The following is a 12,902-nucleotide window of genomic DNA, read 5'->3' as shown; positions in this document are numbered from 1 at the left end:
TGTCATGTGTTTTTGTAGAATTATTAGTGTCTCCTTAGGTGTGCGCTGGATACATATATCTGACTTCCGTCGGTTTTTATGTATGTATACAGAAAAACTGATTAAGTCAGATATGTATCCAGTGCACATCTAAGGAGAAACTAAGAATTCTACAAAAAGACACAACATGGCATCAACAACATTAGATGTAAGAGCACCCGATGATGGCGGTATGCTGAAATGGGCTCCTCGTGAGTGATTTGTGAAATAAAAACAATTTAAAGAGCAGTGTAGCTGGCTGTTATTCATAAGATGATTTGTGGTGGTTGAGGGATTTTGTTCAGTCATTGCTTTCAACAAGGTCAGAAGTATCATCGGCAAATAAAACTGAGTGTGAATTAATGTTAAGGGCAAATTGTTTGTGTAAAGTATAAATAAAATGGGACCCAGAGTTGAACCTTGTGAAATTAACATCATCTGCTTGATGTTATAACTACCCTATGTTTTCTTTTTGTGATATATACCGCAAACCACTCTAAAGCACAACCCGCAATTCTGTATCTCTCCATTTTATACAGGAGCAAGTAATGGTTTCCACAATCAGATGCTTTTGTAAGGTCACAGAATAATCATACAACTTTTCTTGACTTGTCTAAGGCAGAACTGCTTTGCTTCACAAACTTATTAACGGACTTCTGTTGTGCTTTTGCCTCTTCAAAAGCCACATTTACTATCCAAAATTATGTTTGCTCTTTCTATAATTTTTTTTAATTTATGCTACCACTGCCTTCTCAAATACTTTTGAAAATATTGGAAGGATAAAGATTGGGCAGTTGTTCCTCATATGTTCTCTAGAGCTCTTTTTGAGCAAAGGTTTTACCACAGTGTTGCCTTCTTCAAGTGATTTATTAATTATTGAGCAAAGGGGGAGGCGAGCTATTATCCTGGCAGCTGCTTTAACTAGTTTGGCTCTTATGCTATCCCTCCCTCCAGAATTTTTGTTTTTTTAACTGCAATATTGTTTTCTCTACATCTTTGGCTGAAACTTTCTCAAATTTGTTCAAATATTCTTCCACCTTCTGACCTAAATGTACTTTTCATGTGTAACCATCTACATCTGATACTGACACACTCATAAAAAATTTATTGAACGATTCTGACATTTGAGCAAGATTTGTTACAATTTTACTTTCCACCTTAATTCTGGAAATATCTTTACTGTCAGTTCTAATTCCCAGTTCTGATTTTACAAAAGATGACACTGTCTTTGATTTGTGTCCATGATATTTGGTTTGTGGGGCATTCAACTATGTGGTTATCAGAACCCGTACAAACATCCAATCTTTTCACTGTTCAGTCTCGCAACTTTTCCCGAATGATGAGGACAACACACTCAGTCCCAAGGCGGAGAAAATCTCCGACACGGCCAGGAATCAAACCAAGGACACACTGATCCAGAGGCAGCAACTCTAACCACTAAACCATGAGCTGCAGAGATGAGTCACATTGTAATTACTATTAACCATTTATTTTGCTGTTTTCACTGCCCTTTCAAATATGCTTTTATACTGTTTGATATAATTAATGAAAACAAGATCTTTGTTATCTTTCAGTTCCTAGTACGGTTGCCTTTTTTCCCACTAAATATTTTTATTTTAGCATTGATCAAATTTAGCTTATTTGACACTATTGTGGGGCACACTAAGTGAAAATATTTCATTAAATAAATGCAAAAAAAATTCTAAAAATATGTTAAAATGCACAGACTGGAATACCATTTTGAACTTACCACTCTACCTCTTCTAATTTAGAGCAGAACAATTTTAAATTTTCAGCAGTACAATATCTTATGCTTTAAGTTTTTCTAGTGTTTGGTTCATCTGCATTAGTTATTTCAATAAAGAGAGCAGAGTGATCTGAATGTCCCAAGTCTACAAACAACTTCCTTGCCTTGCTGAAATTTCTTGCCCCCCTTCAGGATGTTCTCTCTTCAACTTCAAAATTATAGAAGGGCTCTCCACAAACTAGACAAATCTTCTCATTTTTGCTTTTTGGGAACACAATATTATTAGCTTTCTGAATCTGGAAATGCCAGTTACCAGCAACTTTCACTGAACCTTCTGTGTATTCTTTCCAGTCTTGAACAGGACATTTATTTTGCCCTAGGCATATACCTTTGCAAATTACTCAATGTGCTGAATTTATACACAGACAGGTTTTCAATGATGCTCAACTTGCGAAGTTGTCTTTCGATGCTACTAAAAACCCTGTCAGGTAGCATGAATGAGTGGCCCACTTGGAAACTACACTTCTATTTCTTCTAGACTGTCAAGGACTTTGAGAAGAAAGCAATGACACAGCATGCTGATAATCCTCCTGTTTTTATTCTGATTCCCAAATCTGTTAGAAAATAACCAAAGTTTTTTTCATTCCTTTGAAGTTTAGGTGAGTTAGTCTGTGGTGAACCATTGACACTATTTGGTTTGATCGTTTGGCCTATTCATGTTCTAACTGAATGTACGAAAACACCATGACAGTGTTCTGGGTGGACTCTGAGGAGCCATGGCCGACGTACTAGATCCTTTTGACAGTCATAGCTGAGAGTTATTTCACCCCCATATTTCTTTCAGCTTTGTGTAGAACACATCAGCTCTCATTTTGTCAAGCTGGGTTTGTAGGCTCTCCTTTTCGGCATTGTGTTTTTCCACTTTAATACAATTTTCCAGTGATGAGCATGATGAGTGGGCGCCAATATATAGGGCACCAAAGCCAATACTGAAACCTTGGCAAGAAATGCCCCTGTAGTAATTAATTTATTTGACAACATTTTTGCATTTCTCTTCACAACTCATGGTCCACCTCTTAATTATGCTCAGTTCGCTACTTAAATAGACTCTTGGGGTGTCAGTTCCTCGCAAGTAGTGACATTCTAAGGGGATGAACTTCTTAATACACTTTTTCACACACTCTTTTCTCACTTAATACAATTTGGTTCTTCTGTTGCCGCCTCTTGTTTCAGTGGAAACGGTATCTTGGTCTAAAATTTTGTGCCAGAACCCAGTAATCCTATTTTTAATTTGTAAAACTGGCAAAAAAAAGTTGCTTTGCAAACAGTAACATTTTTGATCTCCTCGGCCATCTTTTTTGGTAGAGAAAAATGGGTGGTAATGGTTCGTTTCCTTTTTTGTCCTCTTCTTTTAGAGGGCATAGTAGAGACATGTTGAGCTACATAGTTGCTCTGCTACTCTCAGGTTCTCTTCTGGTAAGACATTCCATGAATTTTTCTTATGTTTTGCATGGTAAATTTGTTAAATCTTAGTTTTCCGAAAGGATGTTTACAATCAGGTGTCATTGGGAAGACCTTGGGTTTGCATCTGAAATAAAGTCCCATGCTTAAATACACAGGGCCAGGAGCACCACATTACGGGTCTTTAAATGTAGCCAGAAGTCTGTACACACAGATAAAGTGAAAGAGATAGTTAGCACAACGAGCTGAGAAAATCAAGTGGCATATATAAAGAGTCATGATTAAACCACATGATTGGTAGAACTGCCAACACCCCCTCCACAAGCGGTTGCTTAAAACCCTCCCCAATGGTCCTTGCTGGCCCCTGTGAGATCGCCTGCATTTAACACAAATTTTCTTGAGGTTTACTGTGCACTACGCTCTTACATTGTTGCCAGGTAGCTAACAGTTTTGGTTTAGCACAAACTGTCCATTAAATTGGCCAGACTACTGCATTGTGTAGCAGAGCGCCCATATCATAGCATGAATTTGTGGAGTTTATGGCATAACAGTTAGTTATGGTTTTCATTGCATAACATTGCTTTAATAATACTTTTCACTTTCTTACCTTTCCGTTTTGGAAACACTTCTCTTCCACCAAACAGCATGCCTCTTCCTTTTCCGGGAGGGAACATCGCCCTCAGCCTCTCATCATATGCAAGTACTACGATGGGTTTGACTTCTTGCAGAATTCCTACTATTTCAATAATTTCCATTTTGTTTGTACCATCTTCTGCATTTAACACAGTCTACAAAATCATTTTCTTAAAAGACAAACACACAAATGCGTCAACAAGCACCGTGCTGATCAGCTGAACTGTGCTTGCCAGTATACATTTCAACAATTCATTGGCAGGGAGAGCTTCATTGTTGCATACACGTTCACTACAGCACAGCCAACCTAACTCTGAATGAGAAAAATATTCCTTCTAATCAAAACAAACTGAAAGGTAGCTATGAATGTGTAGATTGGTAAGTCTGATGCCAGTTGGTGTGCTGTGCATCCAGACATGGCACAGCATCCGCCATACCTATTGAACATGCCGGGTATTGCAAATGTTGGACATTTAGCAGCTTTACACCCAAAGGCAACATGCAGTTAGCAGCATTTGCAACTGAACACAAATTTCTACATCCATTTTCAATGGTTCATAGCAGGTTTTGTACTCTGAAACTCATTCATTGGAAGCAATGGAATATTTTTCCTATGGGGTAGGCCACTGGATCTGATGGGCTACTCGTTCTATTCAGTGTATAATACATGGAAGAACTGGACCCTCTGCTAGGAACAGTATTTTCTACATAATGGAACAATGGAGAGGCTCATGTGATCATGAAAACCAAAAAAGCCACTTCATTCTTGAAAAATTGGTTGCAAACCTATCTCAATGAGATCACTTTGCTGCAGAATTCTGGAAAATATTTGGAGTTTTCATTCAACAACTTTTTACACGTCTTAACAACCTCTCTGTAGGAGTCCTGATAGAATCCATAAAAACTCCACATGCTGTTTCCATTCAGATCCAGAAGTCTGTAGATTGTGCAGATAATGATAATGTCTCTTCATTGTCTTCCAGAAAGCTTCGTCTAGCTCCTCACAGTCACCCAATTAAAAAAAAGAACAGCTGCTTGCAAAATATCGGAACACATACATGATTGAACTGCTGACTTCCTCACACAAATAACCAAATATTTCGTTGTCAAGAGGCAGTACTATCTGTTACATCTCAAATAAGTGTGATGGGAATTACTGTTCACAGCACATATAAATGACAAGGTAAACATCATTCACAGCCTTCGAATCTGTATATATTTGTATGTAGGGTGGTAAAGTAAATATAAAATTATCACAAAATGCAGTAAAATTATTACAATCACTGCTTAGTGTAGACTGGCAGCTGACAACACAAACGTATGTGTAATGTCATGTGAGTGATCATATGTGAAGACTCAATATGATTTGAGAACACAAATGGCAGTACTCCTATAGTCATTCACAACCATCAATAACCAAGGATCATTGGTCCAGAGTGGTTTAAGGTGACCATATAAACCTAGTTGTGTAGAAGACTATGCCACAGATTTACCAGAAGAATCTTAAGTGTAATTCATCAAACCAGGAATTCAGCTACAAAGATGTTACTTGACCAATTCATGTGCATTTCTCATCAATGGGGATACCTTACTACATAGGATTCGCAGAACAGAAAAGATTCAAAGATCTGCAATTTTGTCCTCAGATTGTGTAGTCAAGTATCAAAAGTATGCACAACAAATACAGTACGAGAGACTGTAGGAAAAACTATGCCCTGGAGAACCTTAGAAACTTAATAGTCAGAGATAACACTCCAAATCGAGAAACATTACTTGTTATTACTTGCACCTCTAATAATGATCAAGGAGGACAAAAAATTACAGAATTTGTAGTATATAATTTTTCTTCTCAAATACCATCTGCAAATCAGGCAGGAAAGGGAGGAGTATGGGCGAGGATCATTCCAGTGCTCTATATAACCTATGTTACACACAACATTACTTGGGACATATATATTTAGACGTAATGCTACCTATTGTCTAATATCCCATCACTCCACTGAGATGACGTTCGGAGACAGACTCAAAGTGTGCTCATCTGGCACCAACTCTCATGTCTTTCTTTTTTGCACACCACAAGATGGCAATAATAGTAACACTTTACACATTCGCGACAAACAATTAGGCAGCAATAAAAACAAGAAAACTCAGCATGACAGATCTGCTTCAAGAAAATTCAAATATACACTTGCAAATATTTAACAACTGACAGACAAGTGTACTTAAGTTAGTAAGTTTAAATTTCTGCATATTTGGGACAGTGGTATTTGTAAAGATGAGTATATTATCATTACACAGTGTTGTACTATTTTGTATGTATCGTGTAACTAATTTTTTCACACAACTAATTGGCATCTTTTGCCCACACAGCTTTACAATGTCCATGTAGAATACTGAATGCACATTACCTGTTTCCACAGCTCAGTGTTTGTATCCACATAGCCTGCCAATCAGGGACCACAAATGTCAATAATTTTGTCAAACCTCTGCAGAACACCAAAGAAAATTATCGGAACTTTACCTCCTACAATCCAATCTAAGGTTGTGATTCCATTTTCTGCCTCAAATGTTTGTTACCAAATGTTCCTACTATTTCATTTATGTACAGCTTGTTCACTTCCATTAGAATCTACAACTTCTATATTTTCCCATTCTATATTAATAGCATAATATTCTCATGCATCAAATCCCATGGAATAATTAATTTCATTACACAAATTAGTTCTTTCTCCTACAAAAATAATCTTGTGGTCCTCCAGTGTTTTCAAGACTCAAAATTACACAGCTCAAAGTTGTGTGCACCTCTTCACTCTACTAGGCTACTGTACCTATGGTGCGGGTGACAGGTCCACAGTAAATATAGTACAGTTTGTTGTGCCGCTTATTTCTAACATACAAGACAAACATTCAAAAAAGAAAGCTAAATTACTCACATTTTAAGAAAAGAGATGCTGGAACTGCCTCCCTTTGTTGTTCAAGCATGTCCAACACCTGCCTAGGAAACTGCTCATTACACTCTGCAGTTCCCTCTGAGAAATGGCAGCAGTTTCCTGACAAATTTTAGTTTTAAGTTCAGCATCTAATGTGTGTGGATTTTGGTTCTACACGCTCTGTTATTGGCCCCAGATAAAGATCACCGGAGGTTAAATCAGGGGAATGAGAAGGTGATATGTTGCAGTGAGACATTGGCTGTATGTGTTGTCACAGGGTCCTGCTGAAAGGTCATGAAAGCACATTCTCTCTCAGTTAATTGGAAAAAAAATTAATGCCACAAAAGGTTTTCCACATATCTTTCACTATTAATTGAGTCCTGGAAAAAACAGGGACTATTATTCCCTCACTGCTAATAGACTCAGGTCCCATTCAAAATGTATTCACAAAAATGCAACCTTTATGCAGGGTCACCTGGTTAACTTTTTGGACTGCAGTTATTTTACAGGGCTGCTCTCATTTACAGAGAGATGTCAAACTGATTTTCTAGGAGATGTTTCCAGAGAATGCCCAACATCATCAGGAGTGTCTTCTGTGAGCACTGTACATGGTTCCATATGTTTCAAGTCAATAACACTTCCTGTTTTGCAAAATTTATTTTTCAACAAATGAATCTTACTCTGTTTAGGAACTTTAATATTTGGAAATTCCCCTTGGAAGTCTCCTTATTGCACGCACTGATTCTGTATATACACATGAATCACATGAATACTCTTTGGCAAACAGAATACTTGTATTTCACCATTTCACTTTAAACGTTTTCATTCAATACACTATATTGCATCACTTACACATACTAGCTGCATAAACAAAGGCCTCACAGCAGAAGGGAAATATACTCCCCATCAGTGCTACCGCCAGCTGGCTACCAGCCCAGTAACAAAATCTCCGCCAAGTGGTTGTGTTAAGAATTGATCACTCTCTATAAGTAGGACAAGTGTGTGTTTAGGTTGGAACATACGAAGTCACCCTAAACTATCACTAGTGAGTGGCAACTGAACTATAGGTGGCTGACAGCCTTTAATTGAAATGTAATGTGCAGTCCACAGTTGGGTTCAACTTTGGGGCACGAAAGGTTAGCTTAGATTCCTTGCGAGAGATGCAGGGTTTAATGGTCTGTAGCTAACAAGGCCATGAAAGCATTTGTCTTAACCCAGGAAAATCACGGATAATCTCTATTTAGACAGCCAGAGGGCGATTGAAGCTGCCCATGCCGCTAGTGCCTTAGAGGTCAGATATATATTTCTCACTTGTCTATGCAGGATTGTACTGCCCCATCATGTACCTTGAATCAGGAAATGGGTTAGTTTGCGGCAAGCCTAGTATCCACAACAATATTGTGATGACTGTAGAACCACAGACTGTCAACATGGCAACCATTGTTGCTGCTTCCCTTAACACAACAACACACAATACATGCTGACTTACGACACAACAGTGACACCACGTCTTTTTAGAAAGTCCTTGTTATTAACATCAGCATGATAGATATATCAGTGGTTGGAAGCTCTGAGGAGAGAAACATTGTCTTCATACAGGCGCAGGACAGGACAGGACAGTACGAAGTGAGCAGCTGGTAATTTGGATAGAAGGCATCACATTTATCAAGTGTCAGGGCTACTGGCTCTGCCCTAATTTCAGTGTCTGCATGTCATCATCTTCAAATAAGGTAACGCAAGACTAAAAGTTGTCCATGCTGTCCTGACCTACCATAATACAGTGGGTGCTCAACTGTTGCCATGGCACACTTTTTCTCTACATCTCTCATTCATTTTAAATATCTGATCACATTTGTCATGATACTAGCATGCCATCATTCGCTATACACTGAAATCGATGAACTTATCTGTACACCAAGTTCAGTTTGACTCTATAGCCGAGTTAAGAGCCAGTGACACTTGTGTGTTAAATTTAACACCCTCTTTACCATTAAATTATCTTCAGGTTTAATCATGTATTCTTCCTACTATACTGTAAATGGGCACTAAGCAACATTTTGTTACCTAGCATCCTTCCTGGTGTTGCAGTTGTAACTACAAACAGTGTAGTAAGCACACTATCCACCTATACCGCTGTATCAGTGGGGAGTGAAAATTATTTCAAAAATCAAGGATAATAGGTTTTCTAAACAAAGAGAATAAGTTGAAATTTATGTGTTTCTAAATTGTGTCACGGACTACATATTTGTAAATAGAACAGTAAGCAATAACTACCAATAACATTAACAAATTTTCGTTTATTAAATAATCTGGTACAACTACGATGGCATCAGTTCCAGGCCTTTACATTCCCGTGCTATCCGAACACCGAGTGCAAACATGGCTACAGTCTTGATTAGTGACCTGTTAAAAAAACAAAAGAAATTGTTACTTTACATGAAAAGTCAAATTTACTTGAAAGAGTTAATGACCACTACTCTTACTGACAACTAATTTACAAATCACAAAAGAGTTGGGCCAGGGCTGGGGGAACATTATAATTAAACAGAAAAGTTTAAAAGTGGCCTGCAAATTCCATTTAGAAATCACTGTTGTGTGTATCCACACAGAAAAAGTATCATAGCAATCTTCATGTTTGCCACAGAAACAAATTATTTTTGAATACACACACTCAAGAAATATGAAATTCAGTTACAGCAGAGCCACATAAACAATCATATTCAGGATAAAACACATTATTAACATCATCATTATTATTATCTGTATTGTACACATATTTTCATGTGTTGTAAACAACAAGTCATGTAAGATCTAAATTTTATGCAGAATATGCTACCGGCTGATTTATTAGTGCTGTCAAGGTATGTCATTCATCAGCACTACTTATCAAACAACCGAAAAGCTTTCTATAAAATAAAAAGGCCACTCACACTTCACTAGTACCAATAAGAAACATATCAAGTGCATTGTATGAGACAAACAAGACGACAAAACTGACCATGAATGCATCACACAGAATTATTGTGATCCAATACACTTCTGCATAAGCTTTGAGATTTTATTTACTTATAAAGGTTTATCAGATGTAGAGGTGTTACCACTGACATAGGAAAACCTCAAGCTGCAATATAGATCAGACTGTCATCTTAAGGATGACTCCAAGGGAAGGTGAGTATGAGAGCATTACCCTACTTTAAGCCATATACACTTGAGCATGGCAGACTCCAAAAGAAAGCTACCAACAAAGGCAGCAGACTTTTTTCTTTACTGGACCACAAAGACAATAGACACGGCCAAACATGCTGGTCAACAACTGCAAGCTTGCTGAATTACAGCACACTACTAACTCGTCAACCAAAACAATTTTTATGCTTTTAGCAAGATTCTTGAAAGATCCATTAAGGACAATACATCCGCATTGCATCTTGATGCAAGTGGTTTGTATTTTGCATTACTATACAGGAAATAGCCATTTTATTAAAACTGTGTGACCACTTCATATTTCTTAATTACTGCACACCACTTCTAAAAAAAAAAGTGAAATGCAAATACAGAAGTCATGCCAGGGCAGTTTAACAAATTTCAGCTCCTCCAATATAGTTTACATTCTGAACTGGGGCTAAATTCTTTATTCCAGCTCAGAACAATGCTTGCTCCCTTAAAATATGAACTGAGACAGTACCTACATAGTATCACACATCAAATAAAAAGAATTTTGACTGTGGAGACATCCCAGATGTTCAATTGCCATAATCATATAATTACTAATACTGGGATGAGGAAGTAATTGTTATTTACAACGTTTTCACATATAGCTATGTAACATCACACCAATAAAGTTTTAATACGCAATTCACATCCCAACAACAATTCAAGTCACTCAGTCTGTACACATTTCAGCGTTACTCAGATATAAAACAAGCAGATCTACATCTCTAAAAAATTGTTCTTTGGAGTCACGATTGAGACCCTGGCAGCCAACCAGTGTTATTCCAGGGTGACCCACATTCAAGCCAGGTTCTTCACAGCCGCAAGAAATATAAGAAAATTACTTCCTATGTAAACAGGTACATCCATAGCCTGTTGCTACAATAGCCCCACATCAAACACCCTATATAACGAAATGAACGCTAAGTCCCGCTATACAATTTTTTATAACACACTCTGCGTCTAAATACACCTTACAATAGAATTATCAACAACATACGTATACAATTATCGTAATGGCATACAGCATGAAAATTTTAAACGAATTCAATATGTGAAAACATTATCAATGTGTTTCATGTGGAGGCAGTACCAGGAAATTTATACTGCCATTCATTTACATTTAACCAACACATTCAGCATAAAATAAATTTATTGTCATTTAATATCATTTGGGCCATACATTAAGTTTCCTTCTAGGGCATTTAGACTGCTCTGGTCCTGAGATTAACTATTTCGTGGGTTGGTAGATTGCGGGTTGAAGGGCAAAGATAGTCATTTGAAATAACCCAAGTAACTCTATGACATGTAAACTTCATTTGTTTCAGTGATGTGATGCAGCGCACAATAAAATTCACCATATGATACACTTACCATCTAAATGGATTATAATATAAACTTTTGATAAATTTCACTACAGGTCCTTGAGGTTTCCGTGAATCCGCCATTTTCTAATTTCTTTTGTTTTCACCTCAACATCAGTAACTCTGTGCTGTATGTACTTCGAAAGTCTCTGCGGAATAATAACAGCATATTACAAAACGGGCGTTAGACAAATCATTGGTATGATTTGTCCACTACAATACCACATAACTTACCCAACAACTACACAACACCCGACCTCAACTTATTGAACTAACCACCCAACTAGTAATTTGTTCAAATGGAAGATGTTCCACACCTTCGTAGAGACACAAATTTGCATTTCGATATACATTGAAAGTTGCACGCGAAACACCCCGATAGATGCCCGATACTGTTTCGATATGCCACATTTGCATTTCCTATGGGCACATTTTCGAACATAGTATTGAAGCAAATAATATGGTCGTCAGCACAAAGCGGTAGATTTTAGTTCACAGACCATGGTCGACACACAGAGGCTAGACAGAATAACGCTGAGAAAGGTAGTGGAATTCTTGTAGAAATCATTTGACACTATCAAATAAAAAATTAAAAGGTTAAATACTAATGATGCAGGATAATTTTTAAATAATTTTTGGATGAAAAAATTAATTGTGGAAATCGTTTGTCACGCTATATATACACAAACCTTTGACTTCAGTTCAAGAGTAAGGCCGATTCACGTTGGCCGTCACGTCTCACGACGTCACGTCACCTTCAACTCAGGGTGTATTGCTGTATTCACACTGTCCATTACGTTACACCACCTCGATTCGCTTAGCCCAGTACCGAACTGTGAAAGTGAGGTTATGAGTTACTATCAGTGATACAGAAAGTGGGAATGTGGTATCGGAATTGAGGAACTTCCTGTGTAACGTTAGTAAATGTCTCCCCTGAAAACTAACTAGAACAAAGAGTTTAGAACTCCACTTTTGATGGAAATATTTTAGATATAATGGTAAGAAACAGACCTGATATCGTTGAGGAACTGCGTACTGAAACTGGTATCAGTGACCATGATATGGTAATAGCAACAATGAATACCAAAACACGAAGACATCCAAAACAAGCAGAAAGATTTGTACATTCAGCAGCTTAGACAGAGAAACAATAGTACCATACCGCAACGAAGAACTTGAAACTTTTCGCTCAGGACAGGGGCATGTAGAAGAACTAGGGCTCAAGTTTAAAGGGATAGGCGATGATGCATTCGATAGATAAGTACCTAGCACGACAGTTCGCAATGAGAGAGACCCTTCACGGTATATGGTAACAGTAGAGAAACTTCTAAGGAAATAGATACTGCTGCGTAATATGTAAAACGAAGAATAGGGCTATAGACAGAGATACTGAATGAAGCACGTTTGGTCAAGAAAGCAATGTGTAAAATTTCAGTGACTGTTGTAAAAGAATATTATCGAATGATCTTTAAGCAAAAGCAGAAATGTTTAACTCTGTTTCCAAACGTTCCTCTGCAAAGGAAAACCCAAGAGTACTGCCCA

At 37.6% G+C, this 12,902-nt stretch overlaps 1 long non-coding RNA gene across 1 annotated transcript; it reads right to left on the bottom strand.

Annotated features, from left to right (window-relative positions):
* Positions 1 to 9,066: 9,066 nt before the first annotated feature.
* Positions 9,067 to 11,754, bottom strand: LOC124555536. The gene is made up of 3 exons (XR_006968558.1): positions 11,595 to 11,754; positions 11,371 to 11,509; positions 9,067 to 9,192 (listed from the first exon to the last, which is right to left on the bottom strand). It is a non-coding gene; the product is annotated as an uncharacterized LOC124555536 (long non-coding RNA).
* Positions 11,755 to 12,902: the final 1,148 nt, after the last annotated feature.

This window comes from Schistocerca americana, chromosome X (assembly GCF_021461395.2).
Source record: "Schistocerca americana isolate TAMUIC-IGC-003095 chromosome X, iqSchAmer2.1, whole genome shotgun sequence".
In the NCBI taxonomy this organism is placed as follows: Eukaryota; Metazoa; Arthropoda; class Insecta; order Orthoptera; family Acrididae; genus Schistocerca; species Schistocerca americana.
The sequence above is the reverse complement of the archived record's forward strand: the minus strand, read 5'-3'. Positions and strand labels throughout refer to the sequence as shown.